This window comes from Crotalus tigris, unplaced genomic scaffold, assembly GCF_016545835.1.
Source record: "Crotalus tigris isolate CLP2741 ecotype Arizona unplaced genomic scaffold, ASM1654583v1 scf7180000017814.3102382, whole genome shotgun sequence".
In the NCBI taxonomy this organism is placed as follows: domain Eukaryota; kingdom Metazoa; phylum Chordata; class Lepidosauria; order Squamata; family Viperidae; genus Crotalus; species Crotalus tigris.
This window is the reverse complement of record NW_024096652.1, coordinates 477,706-492,894: the sequence shown is the minus strand read 5'-3', so window position 1 is coordinate 492,894 and position 15,189 is coordinate 477,706. Positions and strand designations below refer to the sequence as shown.

The 15,189-nt window shown below is 39.3% G+C and overlaps 1 protein-coding gene across 7 annotated transcripts in view; it reads left to right on the top strand.

The window, feature by feature from the left end:
- The window catches only part of LOC120307740 (mitogen-activated protein kinase 10), a 212,232-nt gene that overhangs the window by 40,740 nt on the left and 156,303 nt on the right, over nt 1–15,189 (top strand). For all 7 annotated transcript variants that reach the window (XM_039342825.1, XM_039342824.1, XM_039342829.1 and 4 more), the window contains exon 2: nt 3,859–4,069. The gene's annotated coding sequence lies outside the window, so the exon portion shown is untranslated. The remainder of the gene's footprint in view (nt 1–3,858; nt 4,070–15,189) is intronic.

The window sequence follows — 15,189 nt, the reverse complement described above, 5'->3', positions numbered from 1 at the left end:
ATATTGACACAAAGTCACCGGGGAACCTAGATTTCAGTTTACAACTGTGTTACTAGCTTAACTGCAGTGATTCACTTAACAACTGTACCAAGAAATGGGGCAAAACTGTATCATAGAATGGGGCAAAACTCACATAACAACTGTCTTGCTTAACAACAGAAATTTTAGGCTCCGTTGTGGTTGTAAGTTGAGGACTACCTGTACTGAAAACCTTGCAGAAGAAGCAGTTGGTCTGTAGCATGAACATAAAATTCCTTTTCATGAGACTCAGGCTTCTGTTTGTTTTCTTTACAATATCTAATTCCCTCCAACTTGAAGAGTCATTGTGTGTTGGGTGCCTGATATATCTACAAGATAAATAAATAACAGTATCTTCTCTCCTCATCTCCTATTTTGAATAATCAAAAAGAACAAATACTTTGGGAACTATCGTAGGATTTGTCTGTAAATGGAATAAGAAGTGAAAGTGAACCTTATTTCAACTTCATTGTCGTGATGCTTTTATTATCCAGTTACAGTGTGGCTGAATATATTTTTATTGCTTTGTTGTGTTGTTTGTTTGTGTCTGCCGCAAACTGGATAGATATACTTAAGTATACTGTTTTCCTACCAATACTGAAAAATGTCTAAATCAAATGTGTAGACAATTTTTCTTTCCTTCCTTCCTTCCTTCCTTCCTTCCTTCCTTCCTTCCTTCCTTCCTTCCTTCCTTCCTTCCTTCCTGATAGAAGTTTATTGGATAGTTTATTTAATTAGACATTTTAAAGAAGAGAAAGAGAAGAAAGAAATAGAATGAATAATGAAATGTTGAAATTATTCCAGGTAATTACAAATAAATTATATAGTTTTACAGGGTACCAAAGTTAGAAAAGATTATTAGCAACATGGATTAAATATATTCTCATATTTAATAAAGTAAATTTAAAGTGTGGAAACGAAACATACTTTAGACATTCCTTACAACTGGCAATGCAAGTACTATACTTAGTTGAAGCAGCATACCTTAAATTGTGGAATTAAGCAAAATGTGATTTGATTTGGAAAATTCATCCATATTGATCCAGTGATTTGAATCTAATTTGAATCAGATCAATTCAGAGTTTTGGACTGATTTTTGAAAAAGTTGTTTCTGTGTATGTAGAGAAATTTCCAATTCGTCCAGTTTGAGAACAACCAATTTGATTATTCAAATTGATCCTACAGCATACATTCAGACTTTCACAATGGCTGAATGAGGATCAGTAATGGATCTAATAGAGATGGGGTGATGTGCAACTCTGTGTCCTCTTCACATATTATTTCCCTATGGTTTGGAATCACACCTGGGAAGAGATGCTATTATTATTTTATTTGTATTCTGCCTTACAGTGAGAACTAAAGGTGGTGAACATTGGGGATCTTCATTGTATCAGAGCAATTCTATAAAGTAGATTGGGCTGTAGAATAGTAACTGGGCCAAAGTCTATAAATTCCATGATTATGGCTATACATACTTGGAAGTCGGCTATTACATCCAGAATCTTGCCATCAATCTTGTGCAAAGGATAGTGAACCATTGTTTTACAGTGCCAGTTCATTTGCAGAGTTTCTGCGTGCTATATTTTCAGTACAGTCTGTTTCCTGTTGCCATCCAACTCAATTATGGGCACTTTATAGAATAAATATAATTAGATTTACTCTAGCCAAAAGGAAGTCTGTCTAATGCAAAATCAGAGAGATTGTCCTCTGTTGTTCTTAAAGATTTGCCCAGACATTTCACAGAAGCGAGCTAAAGTGAATGATGGATACACAGTGAAAACATAGTTCCTCTTCTATTCAAAATCAAGGATCAAATTAAAAGCATCATTGCATCTAATATATAAAGAGATTTCTTTTCTTAATGCAGAATGCTTCCATTAGAGAGCATAATTAATGAGATTGTATAATAAAGCTATAGTTCTAAACCCATTGAGAAATAAGTCATTCTGAAATAAGAGAGTTTTGTGTGAATGTGTGAACAACTTTGATACAAAATCATTTCTGCCATCAGAATTTAGAGTGTAGATTCTGGCAGATTTTACACCTGTATGATACATTGTTTGTTGAATATTTTCACTAAAAATATTGAGTTTGTTAAACATCAAGTTTATAATATCTTATTTTCCTGATCATATGCCACTGAGTTTTTCAAGTGAAATAAAAAGAAAGATGAAATAGTGGTGTGTTTGTGGGTACGTTTCCTTCCTCATTCGTTTTACTGTTCTCTCTCTCCTTTAAATCTTCAGTATTCTGGCTGGGTTGTTTTCTTTTCAGCAGCTCCAAAACTTCCTACATTTTCATGAATTAAATAATATAACTGACATTATTTTAGTATTGTTAATACAGGTAGTCCTCGACTTACAACCATTTGTTTAGTGACCATTTGAAGTTACAATGGCACTGAAAAAATGATTTATGATTTATTTTTTCACACTTATGACCCTTGCAGCATCCCTGTGGTCATCTGATCAAAATTTGGATGCTCGGCAACTGGCATGTATTATGACAGTTGCACTTACCCGAGGTCTTGTGATCACCTTTTGCAACCTTCTGACAAAGTTAACGGGAAAGCCAGATTTACTTAACAATTGTGTTACTAACTTAACAACTGTAAAATGGGGAAAAACTCATTTAACAAGTGGCTTGCTTAGCAACGGAAATTGGGCTCAATTTTAAATCAAGGATTACCTTATAGATGATACACAGTAGAAAGGATTTTGGAGTCTATAGGACACGGGTGACAAACTCGCCACGTCACATGATGTGTCGCGACGCACCACGGCTCTTTTTGCCATTGCTGGCAATGGGGCGGATGCGGCTTTGTTATGATGAAACTGGCCCCTGGGCCGGCAGTTTGACACCCCTGCTATAGGAGATCTCTATATAGGTTATAACTGCATAGTTATTGAGTTCCAATTGCCTAAAATAGCAACAGTGAAAAGTTTATTTCACTTTCTTCCCTTAAATATTTTAAAAAGCTGGCTTTTGCATAGTTGATACAGAGATATGCATGAAATAGACTGCGATGCAGATGGTGATGGTTTCTACTCTCTGAACGTTTATTTTCCATTTGGCAAACGCCCAATGGGCCTTGTCCTGAAGGCAGCCACGGAAAATTACTTCTGTATTTGTATTACTTCTGCATGGCCAATAATGCTTCATAGTCTTGTCTGTGTAATGCAGGGGTGTCAAACTGCCGGCCCGTGGGCCGGATGTGTCACGAGGAAACCATGTCCACCCCATTGCCGGCAATGGGGAAAAAGTTCTGATGTGTTGTGCGGTCACATGACGTTGCGAATGTCACATGTCTGGTGTAATGACAAGGAACCAACTGGATTCAATGGAATCCAGTAGAAACGTATGGAATGAATGGATAGTTATGATATTATGATGTAGACCAGTGGTTCTCAACCTTTTTAATGCCGCGACCCCCAACCGGTCATAAGTCAAGGACTACTCAACTGGTGCAGCACCATTTGCAGAATGGGACTTTTGGCGGGCTCAGCAGGGCAGAGACAGCCTGGACAATTCCTATTGGCTTTTGAAAGCCAATAGAATTAGACTCTATTCAAGAGAGTCTATTCTATTGGCTTTCAAAAGCCAATAGAATAAAAGGGAGTAGCACAGCTAAGGAAAAGGGAAAAAAAATGGCGGACTACGTTGTTTGGCGACCCCCATGAAATGGTCGTTCGACCCCAAATGAGGTCCCGACCCACAGGTTGAGAACCACTGATGTAGACAATTATCGGCAGTATCAGCTTCAGTTTTTTAGTGTGATTGCTTCCTATTCCTTCATACTTTATGGTTAGGAGCTTATACCAACCATTCTTGTTTCCTCAGGTGTGAAACTGGGGATCAAAAGTCTCCCTGCACTGCCTTTCCTCTGAGCTCCAGATGAAGCGGAGATTCTACAAACAAGGAAACCTAAGGAGGGAGAGCAGCAGGAGGAGTTGGCATTCAACTGCAGAGCCTCAAGTCTTCCCATCCATAGGTGGACCAGCACCAACATTTTAAAGGTCTTGATCTCCCTTTCCTGCCTTTAGATACAAAGGTATGGCATGTTCTTCATGTGACTTGTGTCTAAATACTTCTTGCTTTGTGGTTTGGCTCCTTCAACTTCCTCTACAGCAGGGGTGTGGAATGATGGCCCTTTTCTGACTTGGGGAGTTCAACTCCCAGAATTCCTGAGCCAGCATGGCTGGCTCAGGAATCCTGGGAGTTGAAGTCCACAAGTCAGAAAAGGGCCATGGTTCCATAACTCTGCTCTACAGGAAGGAAGCCGAATGAGGGTTGGGGGCTCATTAGCTTTCAGTAGCCACAGCAAACTATTGAATGATATGATAGAGAGCCGAGGTGGCGCAGCAGTTAGGGTGCAGTACTGCAGGCCATTTTAGCTGACTGTGTTCAGCAGGTCAGCGGTTCAAATCTCACCGGCTCAAGGTTGACTCAGCCTTCCATCCTTCCGGGGTAGGTAAAATGAGGACCCAAATTGTTGGGGGCAATGTAAATATATATATACATTGCTTACTGGTGTACACTGCTTAGAGAGTGCTTGCACTTAAAGCGGTATATAAGTCTCATAAATAAATAAATAAATAAATAAAGTGTGGTAGGTAACATCACTGAAAAGGGTAACGCGGGCCATATTTTGGGTTTGGGTTGGGTTTTTTTGAAATGGGAAGTGAGAGATGAGACGCCTTTTACATTCATTCTACAAAAACCCTACAAACCCTCCCATCTTCCTTTCCCATCCATTATTTTGAAAGATGGCATCCTTCAGCTATTTTTCTGACAAATTTAAGCGTCTTAGGTTGCTAGGGTGTCATTCTCTTCTGTTTTCACTTTTCTGTCAGTTCCTGCATACTTTAAGCTGGCTGCAATTTTTCATGCTTGGCTGTGCAAGAGATTCTATCCACGTCAGGAAATCCCACAAGAGCAGGGGTAGGCAACCTTGGCTCTTTTATGACTCGTGGACTTCAACTCCCAGAATTCCTGAGCCAGCCACACTGAGGGGAAAGGGAAAGTTTCCAAGCTGAGCCATGCTGGCTCAGGAATTCTGGGAGTTGAAGTCCATGAGTCATAAAAGAGCCAAGGTTGCCTGCCCCTGCAAAGAGGGATGGGACATCAACCTGTGATCCTCTTTGGGAAGTTTCTTTGTAGTTACTATCATATCCAAAAGTTGGGGAACAGGGAGAAAAAGGATAGAGGAAAGTGCAGCTTGATAATAGAGCCTACATTTTGAATGAAGAAAGTCTTTTAATGAGTCCTTGGTTTCTCCAGATAGAAATGGATGGGAAGAGCAATTCTGCCTTTATAGCCATTGATAGTTCAATACAGATAAAATTGAGATAGGTGGATTGGTGGCATTCCTTAAAACAAGTGCAGCTAGTCCTCAACTTAACAACCACAGCTGAGCCCAAAATTTCTGCTGTTAAGCAAGGCAGTTGTTAAGTGAGTTTTGCCTCATTTTTGCTACACTTGTTAAGTGAGGCAGTTGTTAAGCACAGTTTTTAAGTGAATCTGACTTCCCCATTTACTCTGCTTGTTTGGAAGGTTATAAAAGGCGATCACATGACCCTGGAACAATGCAACTGTCATAAGTACATGCCAGTTGCCAAGTGCCTACATTTTTATCACGTGACCATGGAGATGTTGCAAAGGTTGTAAGTATGAAAAACGGTCATAGATGACTTTTTTCAGTGCCATTGCAACTATGGCCATTGAACGAATTGCTGTAAGTTGAGGACTATCTGTAGTTTCTCTATGTGGGTATCAGCTTATCTTTCTGCTTTCAAGAACTGGGATCTGAACTATTTCTACCAGTAATTGCAGCAGCAACAATTTGAATCATGGGTCAGTTGTACCTCAAGTGAGGGAAGCCAGGTTAGATTTAATGTATGGAAATAATTCCATTTGATGAGGTTCCTGAGCAAGACAGGAGTTCTCTTAGCACGATGTAGAACAATCCTACAGCCTTGGGATTTCTTGGTGGTATCTCACCTAATAGGTCTTACCCCCCACCCACCCCGCCATGTACTTTTCCTTTTTTTAATCAACCAAGGTGAGCTAGGTGGTTTTCTGTTCTTCCAAAATGCCCTTAACATTTCTTTTTGGCAATTCCTGGGCTCGCTTTGTCCTGTTTCGCGGTTGGTTCTGCATTTGAAACCACAGTGAACACCTTGGCTGAAAGGAGATGTGATTATCCTTTGAGTTTGAATGCTGTTAGAAATGCTGATTGTAGTTGATATTGGAAAGCTCCAGCCCTATTTCAAAAGCTTTCACTTCTTTTAACCATTTGCATCAGTAGCAGTTTTTCTGTCTTGGCAGATAATATATTAACGCTGGGAACTGGTTCTTGCCCTGCAGAGTCACCTCTTTTTTTCTTTGCACAAGTGATTCTGTGCAGGAAAGGCTATAGATGAATCCTTGAGAGTAGCTGTTTACAGTATAAAGAAGCCATAATGTTGCAGGTGGTTGCTAAAGCTTCCAAGAGATTTCTGTGGGTTCTCAGGATTTGACAGAGAACCGATTTCATCCACCCCTCTTTTATTTAAATCACTGGATTCAAAAAAAGCAAGTGGTTTTTGTTCTACATTTAATTTTGCTTTCTTAGACACATTCTTTAATAAACTTAGCATGATTATTTATGGCTAGAGATGCCAAACTTCAGCACTTCTATCTCTTCCTCACCATTTTAAGATAAGTCACTGATTTTGTTTTGTTTTTGTTTCTTCTACTGGTAATTTTAGTGTTTTCTGCCTGGATATGTAGCATTCTGTAATGCTGGATTAATATACAGCATGTGTGTTGTACCATACCTATTTCCTAATTTAGAATTAAATGCAGGTAGTCCTCGACTTACAACCACAATTGAGCCCAAAAATTATGTTGCTAAGCGAGACAGTTGTTAAGTGAGTTTGGGCACATTTTATGACCTTTCTTGCCAAAGTTGTTAAGTGAATCACTGCAGTTGTTAAGTTGGTGACACAGTTGTTAAGTGAATCTGACTTCCCCACTGACTTGCTTGTCAGAGGTCATAAAAGGTGATCACATGACCCCGGGACACTGCAGCCATCATAAATATGAGTCAGTTTCCAAGCATCTGAATTTTGATCACGTGACCTTGGGAATGCTGCAATAGTTGTGTGAAAAATAGTCGTAAGTCACTTTTTTCAGGGATGTTGTGACTTTGAACGGTCAACTGAGCAAACTGTTGTAAATCGAGGGCTACTTGTAAGGGCTTATAGATCTTGGCATAAATTTCCCTCTATGAGTTTTTCCAGCACTGCTTTTCTCTGGATGGTAAATCTTTGATTTTCTGTCCTGTTCCCTGGTGGGGAGGATAATCTCCCTAGAGTGGACCAATTTCTGTGGTGTACCTTCCTCTTTGAGTCTATAGCGCTTCCCCCCCCTCCAGATCATGCCCAATAGTGATTTTCAGCAATTGTTTTCAGATTTACCTTCAAATCACCAAACCTTCTGCAGTGCAAACTCTGCCTGGTTCAACTCAGGAATACAAGCCAATGCATATATTCTTTCTTAAAACCACCATCTTCAACTGCCAAAGTTCTCTATGTCCATCTTAGTTGCTAGGCATTACCCATCTTCCTTCTTTTCTGCATCTATTTCCTTTCCTACTCTTTGTCTTTTGTGGAAACACTGTTAGGGATTAACTTGTCCCTAATCTCATTTACTCTTATTAGCTAACTAGTCCATAGCATTTGTTCAAGTTTCTGTGTGGATAATGGCTGGCAGGAAACTAGGGCTGAATGCTGGTTGTCACATTAGGGGTAGGGAAGAAATACACTTTGCTCATATTATAATCCGCACTTACTCAAGTTCACCTTTCCTAATTCATGTGCAAGGTAAACCCACTAATATTTCCAGTTCTCCAAATAATTTTCTGCTGCAAATGAGTATGTCGGGGAAAAGCATTAATTTTAGGGGAAAAAAATGCTGCAGGGATATATATTTTAGGCAAAAATTATATCAAATGCATACATTAGAAGATATGTTCACAGTATGAGCATAAATAGTCACTATGTGAGATGAGCAGCCATATAAATTGTTTAAACAAATGCATTCTCGTGCCATTCTTTTTGCTAGAAATATTCTGCAATTGGTATAGTGAACTTAATATAGGAAAAATGTGAAATAAAGAGAAACGGGAACAGAAGATTCTGTGTAATACTCCTGATCCGATTTGGAGGATTTGGTTTAGAATGTACATCAGTGGGAACACAGCATCTATTTGTGGCTCATTAAAGCAGCTATGCCTTTTCACAGTAGTTGTGTCTTTTCATAGTACTGCATGTCTGCGTGCTGCTGCTGCGTGCTTCTGAAGAGAGATAGGTGTCAACTCTACAACGAACCTGGTTGCAGCCATCTTTATCATTAGAGGTTGCCACAGGGGAGGGGAGAGGGGAAAAGCTATTTCTGGTAATCTAAACATGAGCAAAACTTGTGGGAACCAAAATCATTCCCATACCAAGGGGGAGAAGGAAGATTGTTTAATCAGAAAGCCCACCAAGCCATTCTATTGGATAGTATGAGTAGAGGGATGGAAATTGTTACATTGCATTACTTTGATTCTTGGAGGGAAAGTTTAGATCTAGTTTCACTTTTGTTCATACCAATATTATGTATCCAATAAACATGTTCTTTGAGGAATTTTCCTGCCTCGGAGTTCTGATTTATTTGTCTCATTGATTGGAACCATGACAATAGGTGCTTTAATGGATCAGAGACATATGCACGATTCCTTCATTTGCATTCTCCAAAGCCTTCCTCTGAAAAAAATTGGAAACATTGCATCTAGCAAGGAGGAACAAGCAGATTTTTAAAGAGAGTGATTTAGTGTCTTGGCCCTTCAGTACAACTCAGATAAAAATTCTTTCATTCTCTAATGGAGGGATGTTTCTTAGCACAGTTCATATATTAATGGAGTGCCCACTTCTTAATTGATTCTGCCTTGATAATTTCTGCACAATGATGACTATGTACAGTAGTGGTCAAAATTGTGGAAACCTTTTGGGAAAAGTGTATTTTTGAGGTTTGATGGCTAATAACACCACTTTTTTTGGAGTAGCACCATAACATTATATATCAATGGAAAGATAATTTAATCAAGAATGTAATGCAACAAAGTTTGTTCAATTATCTGTACTGTATTCTAGGAAAAGTTATAGCCAATTAACCAAAAAAGGAAGCACAACTTGCTTAGGTTGATATCAGGTAGCTTTCCTTCATCTGATTGTAGCCAATGAGCATGAGTGTTTAGAGAGCCAATCAGGTATCATCTTGTTTTGGCAATGAGCCAATCAGATCACAGTAGGATTCAGTTATTGATGTCATGTATTGAAGCTGAGAGGAGGATATTTGTCAGTGTGTTATGTGATCGCTATCAAGTTGGTTGGGGTTTTTTTTCTCTTTCATTTAGTGAGCTTGTAAAACATAATAAAATTAAAGTAATGGTACAAAGAGTTGACTGGTTGCCCAGAAAGCAATGTAAAATATATTATTAAGTGAACAAGGCTACAGTTATAAAGAAATTAGAAGAAAAATTGGTGGAAACTTAATCAAAGGTGGTATTTCTACTGTACATTTTTCCCAAAAGGTTTCCATAATTTTGGCCACTACTGTAGATCTCTGTGAATGTTCTGGTTCTAATCTATATCATAATTTTTAAATCTTCTTTTTTGGGAACAATATTCCATTTCTAAGGATGATAGTCATTCAACCATATGGGAGAAAAGGCTCCTTTGCTGTTCTGATAACGATAGGCATATACATTTAATAAATAATAATAAAACAATAACCCATTAAATAAATTTTATCTTCAAAGTCACAACTATAGAATCATTTCACCCAGGTAGATAGCAACCAAATGAGCCGAGGTGGTGCAGCAGTTAGAGTGCAGTACTGCAGGCCACTTTAGCTGACTGTGTTCAGCAGGTCAGCGGTTCAAATCTCACCGGCTCAAGGTTGACTCAGCCTTCCATCCTTCGGGGTAGGTAAAATGAGGACCCAGATTGTTGGGGGCAATGTAAATATATATATACATTGCTTACTGGTGTACACCGCTTAGAGAGTGCTTGCACTTAAAGCAGTATATAAGTCTCATAAATAAATAAATAAATAAACCACAGGGTATTTTCTTCTTTTAGAATCTTTAAAGCATTAAATATAAGATATTCCATAGGCTGTAGGTATGTATTATTAGCAACTGTGAAAAGTCATATGCCTACTGATAGTTATTCAGAAATTATTTGCAGTCAGTTAGGTGCTGAACAAATTGTAAGGGCAGGCTGTTGTCTGCTAAAAATAGTTTTTAGAGGATGCATTTCCCCCCCATCTTGACAGCTGGAGGCAAGGAAAGAAATACTTGTGCAGTGCTTGTGAAAAGGTTCTTGCCTAAATAAAGAGCTGTGAATAAATTGAAATGGTGCCTGTTTCTACATCAACAGATGCTGGTGCTGTGTAAGAGAATAGAATGTTTTCTTTGGCCAAGTGTGATTACACACACATGGAATTTGTCTCCGGTGCCGAAGCTCTCAGTGTACATGCCAAGCAACAAAATAATAATCATAATCATAATAATACCACCAATAAAAGAGGGAGTAAAGAAGATAACAGGAGTGTTGTGTCCTGAGCCTGCAAAAGTAGGCTCGGGATGTTGCATTGGTCCCGGGCATTCCAAAAGCTGCCCGGGACCAGACAAAGCGGCGCCGGCCTTGTGCGCATGCGCAAGGCGTGAAAACGCTCTGTTCCTATTGGTTGTAACTGTCCGGGCTTCGGGCCGTATAAAAAGGCCTGCGAGCCTTTTGCTTTCGCTTGGTTGTTGTAGAAGGAGAATAAAGTGTTTGTTCAGCATCGCCATGTGTCTTCATCATTCGCACGCGAACAAAGTATACAACAAAGAGGATTAAAAAATAATACTACAGTCACACTACATGAGTTAGTAGGCATTAGGAGAGAATTAGTGTTTAACAGAGTGATGGCATGAAGGAAAAAACTGTCCCTGTATCTGGTTGTTTTGGCCTACAATGTCCTGTTCAACTCCTGAGGGAAGGAGTTGAAATAGTTTATGGCCAGGATGTGAGGGGTCTGTAGATATTTTCTCAACCCTCCTTCTGACCTGCTCGAAATGCAGGTCTGCTATGGAAGACAGGCTGGTTCTAGTTGTTCCTTCTGTGGTTCTAACTATCCTTTGGAGTCTGGCCTATCCCGTTTGGTCGCTGTACCAAATTACACCGTTATAGACATACAAATGATAGATTCAATAATTCCTCTGTAAAACTGTATCAACAACTCCTGGGGCAGTCTGAACTTCCTGAGTTGATGCAGGAAGAATATAAGATAGCATTTTCCTGCTGTCAACATGCAGACTCAAAAAATTGCCCATGGCCAGGATTAATAGGGCTGTCTCTGCAAATCAATTAACATCTTGCCCAGTTTTGTGAATAACTATCAACCACCAGTGAAAGCAACTGAGGCATAGTGAGGAAGGGAACAGATACACATACTTGGACCTATGGATTCAACTGTTTGTTCAAGGCTTTGTTTTATAAATGTAGAAATGAGAGGAATTCCAAATGCCATAATAAATATTCAGATATGCGTAAGCAATGACGGTTGAAAGATGTAGCCCATGGACATGTCCTGGCCACCATATGAGAGTGCACAATACAGCCATCTAGCTCATGTGGCAACTTAATCATTGCCAAGTAAGAAGGCCAAAGAAGAATTAATTGCCTAACATTTATATAGAAATATAATAGAGGTGTGCAGTGCTTTAGATTCAAATGCTTCGGAGCTCGGGGAAGATCACCATGGAACTTCTGAAGCAGCTATGTCTTTTCCTAAAGTTGCTGAAGAGTTGCACAGTGCTAAAATTCTGTATATCTCAACATAATGTAGAATGGTATTATAGATTGATTCAGTCTGCTATCCAGCATGTTGTTCCTTATCTGCCCTTACTTTAAGCTGAAAAATCCATTTTGTACTGAGCTTCTAGATCAGAGGTCCCCAACCTTTTGGGCACCAGGGACCGGTTACATGGAGAGAGTTTTTTCTGCAGACCGGAGGGGGCGTGATTTTGTGTGCTGCCTGCATCCTGCAGATGGGGCTTTGCTTGTTTGTGCGGCCCGATACCGGTCCATGGACCGGGGTGGGGGACCCCTGGTCTAAATGATGCCTGCAATTAAATGCTCAAAGCTCCATCCATTTTTTAAATCCATAACCTACCTCTGATCTAGTAACTTTGCTGAGGTTAAGCAGGTTAAGTAGTTCCCTAGGTGGAAAGTGCTCTGGGATGCAGGATATAAACTAAAAGTATTAATAATTGAGAAACTGTATTAGAGGTTCTCCACATTGCACGTATCTATGAGGAAGAAGTGAAAAACCCAGTTGTGGGTTTTAAATTTGAGAAGAACTAAAATCTTAGCTATATGAGTTAGAAAAATTCATAGAGAACTGAGATTACACTCTCTAACCATGTCTATATACCAAACATCTGATGTTTGGGTGCCCTGGTTTATTGCCAACTGAGTATAATTTAACATTACTCGTGTGAACAAGTGATTGAAAAGATTAGTAATAATGATCATCATTCTGCAAAAATAAAATAAAATAAATTCATTATTAAAAGCACTTATTTGCTTCATTTCAGAGCTATTGCAATATTTGTATTCCATGTTGTTTTTTTAAAATTGATTATGTACCATCAATTTGTTGTCAACTCTTAGCAATCACATACAGGAATAATCAATTTTTCTTTTGTTCCACTTAAATATACATTGTTAGGACTCCATGTAGGCATTTCAGTAGGAAATTATAAGTATAAGGGCCCCATTATCTTTTCTCATCTGTTCATCTATTAAGCCATAATCAGTGCACTTTCCGCTACACTGGAATTCTGATTAAGCTACTTGAGATATTATCCAGATTCACAGTTTCAAAGAAAATTGAGCAGAATAAGCTACTTGTTTTCATAGAAGTCAGCCAACATCATGGATGGACGTAAGGCAGGGGTAGGCAACCTTGGCTGTTTTATGACTCGTGGAATTCAACTCCCAGAATTCCTGAGCCAGCTTGGCTGACTCAGGAATTCTGGGAGTTGAAGTCCCTGAGTCATAAAAGAGCCAAGGTTGCCTACCCTTGTCCTAGTCCAATTTCTACTTCTGCTAGTCCAGCATTTCATTATATTGTATATTCTTTATGGGAGTTAAACAACCACAATTGACAATATACAACCTTGAAATGGTCCTTCCCTAATTCCAAAACATTTAATTTCTCCATTGTCCATTCTAAGTGTTGCTTTCTGGTCATCATACAAAGACCTCAGTAAGTATATAAAGTGGCTTGGTACAAACTCAAGCACATATAATCAATAAAAGAAAATATATGTGTTTTTGGAATTCTCTTGGAATATTATTCCTCAGAGGGTGATCATGCGTGACCTTGCCTCTTCTAAATCCAGCTTGTTCACCTGGGAGTTTCTAGTTTCATGAGGGAGAAGGGAGAGGTTTCCAAGCTGAGCCATGCTGGCTCAGGAATTCTGGGAGTTGAAGTCCACGGGTCATAAAAGAGCCAAGGTTGCCTACCCCTGACCTAAGGAAATACTAAGCAAAATCAGACTTATGAACAGCTCCAAACCCAAGGAACTCCCAGGACTATAGCCAGACTTAATTTTTTAAAAATCCCAGAAGAAAAATAATGACCTCCAGACTGATGGATGAATTAATGGAATTTATAAGGCCATTGTGTCCTTGGTGTTTTCTGAGCTTCACTTTTTGCTTGCAAATGTCTCATTACCTGAGGAGGTAGCCTCACCAGTGCTAGTGTCAGGTTTGCTCTCTATTTATAAACAGTAGCTTTTCTGCCAGCTGTCATGGAGTTGTGCCATGTTTATAATGCAGTAAATCATGATTTACAATTCTGGGAGTATGCATTAACAAAAATAAAATTGTCAAAATCGAACACAAAATGTAATACCAATTTATGGAAAACAATTACACAGACCAAGGCTGGGCAGAACAAGCACTCACCTCTGCAAAAAGCTAATAGGGCTGGAGCACCTGGCACTTTTTTATTGTGCCAAGGAAGCTACATGCACCTGTTTGATGTGATCATCAGGAGTCAAGCTCAATGTGAGCGATTTTTTTAAAAAAAGCTTTTCTTTTACCAATTTTGGGGTCTGCATTTCTCATGCTGTTCCTACTGTTCCTTCAATGTCTTGCACAATTTTGAAAGGTAACTTCTCACACAATACGGGGGGGGGGGGGGCAGATCAATAATAAAGCATCTCCTTTAAAGTCCCAGATTGTCTCTTTAGCACCTCCTTGTCTGAGATCCTGACAGGATTTTGACATTCAGTATAGCCCAACTGCTCTTAAATTGATACTTTCTTGATGTGAAGGATTTTCAATATTTCTGAAGGACATCAGGGTTCAGTAAATTAATTTAGACAGTACATGATCAGGTGGAATAATGCCCTGTCTTTTTAGAAAATAGCTTCCCATGTTTCTCCACCAGAGCACCATAAGAATTTCACCATTATTTTAGATGTATTTGCAGCACAGGATACTGAAGGGGGGGGGGGTAACTGAAGACAGCTAATGGAAAAAAGATCTATGTGAGTCCTTTCTATATTCATAGTGACTGATTTCTTGAAAGATTTTTAAATAAATACAGTTCTGCCAACAAGGTGGGAAACAAGGTAGTAGGTTATGGTTTCAGGTGAGATGCTTTCTTTCATGCTTCTTAAGATTTTTTGATACAGAAAAATTGCAGAGAGGGAGGAAGAGTGGAGTGGAGACCTCTGAACAAGCTTTTGCAGTTGCTTGTTCCTGTTTCCCCCCCCCCCAATTTAGCTGTCGGCTTGGGAGTATGGCTGCATAGTATATTCTTTTGCACATCAAATCTTTCATTTCAAGAATTGTAGTGTTTGGCATGAATGTTTAAAGAATGTAGATCTGAGCAGCCTTCTGTTCTGACTTTAATCATTTGTTCAGGGCAGGGGTAGGCAACCTTGGCTCTTTTATGACTTGTGGACTTCAACTACCAGATTTCCTGAGCCAGCATGGCTCAGCTTGGAAACCTCTCCCTTTCTCCTCAGCATGGCTGGCTCGGGAATTCTGGGAGTTGAAGTCCACGAGTCATAAAAGAGCC